This window comes from Propithecus coquereli, unplaced genomic scaffold, assembly GCF_000956105.1.
Source record: "Propithecus coquereli isolate 6110/MARCELLA unplaced genomic scaffold, Pcoq_1.0 Scaffold177, whole genome shotgun sequence".
Classification (NCBI taxonomy): Eukaryota; Metazoa; Chordata; class Mammalia; order Primates; family Indriidae; genus Propithecus; species Propithecus coquereli.
The window spans coordinates 86,406-87,477 of record NW_012142412.1 but is presented as its reverse complement, the minus strand read 5'-3'; the positions used below and the strand labels follow the sequence as shown (position 1 = coordinate 87,477).

Genomic DNA, 1,072 nt, shown 5'->3' with positions numbered 1-1,072 from the left:
AATGAGCTTGAAGAATTTTAGCTTTAATGTTGTAGACATTTAGCAGCACATTTCAAAATTCATTCATTAGGGTAAAGTAGTAAAATAGTACTTTCCTCAAATTTAAAATGGTATTGGTCATAATGCCCATTTAAGAAAGCAAAAAACATAGCCTATTAAAAAGGACATTCCATTGACTGGTGGAGGTATCCCAATGTCAGAGATATTAAAATGTACAGAAGTATATGCCACAAAATAGATGAAATATGGTATATAGAAGGGGAAAAAGCCTTAGAAAAATAAAATCAGTTCCAGAATATTATTTCTAGGATGCTTTACTAAGCAATGATGACTTTATTCAAATAATAAAAGAACTGAGTGGGTCAATGTAAATTAGTTCTGAACACTGTTCAAATCTCTATTCCAGAGCTTCTGGCTGTACTGTAGTTAGGTAGAATTCCCACACATAAACTGCAAAGCCAGTTTCTAGCTAAACTCTCAATCCTTATGGCCAGAAAATCTAATGATGAACCTCAATAAATATTTATTTGTTCAATTAATGAAGGAATGTAGTAAGAGTTGTCCAATAATGTCTGAATTAAGGTATCATGGAAGTCACTAATAGATGGTGCTTCTTAGAAATACCCCCAATCATTTTGCTACGGTTATAACAGGATGTCCTGACAAACACTATTTTCCTTAATCTGCCCACTCTACATGCAAAAATACTTCTCATATAATTATAACTTACCAGCACTTGCAATGGTATTAAGGGAGAAGATGGGTTTTTCTTCTGTCTTATAGGAGATGACAGACCTAAAAATGACAAAAGCAAATGTAAATCTCAAAATAATTTTTAAACTGTTAAGTAGACATTCAGTTATTTCAAAATATGAACAAAAACATGAACATAAAAAAGCTTTGATTTGTAAATTTTTCTTGCCTGAACTGATTAAAGATGATAGAGCCTTCATCAAACTCATATCCAGAATTTAGTAACTCAAGGGCAATGACCGACGCATCTCCAAAGGTGGGGGGCTTTCTTCCCACTTCTTTGAATGTCACCAGAAACTGGTCAGAATGAGTCCTATGA

At 33.2% G+C, this 1,072-nt stretch overlaps 1 protein-coding gene across 1 annotated transcript in view; it reads right to left on the bottom strand.

Moving 5' to 3' along the window:
• Nucleotides 1–1,072, bottom strand: part of ATP5C1 (ATP synthase, H+ transporting, mitochondrial F1 complex, gamma polypeptide 1) — a 19,342-nt gene that overhangs the window by 4,400 nt on the left and 13,870 nt on the right. The gene's annotated exons all lie outside the window — the stretch shown is intronic.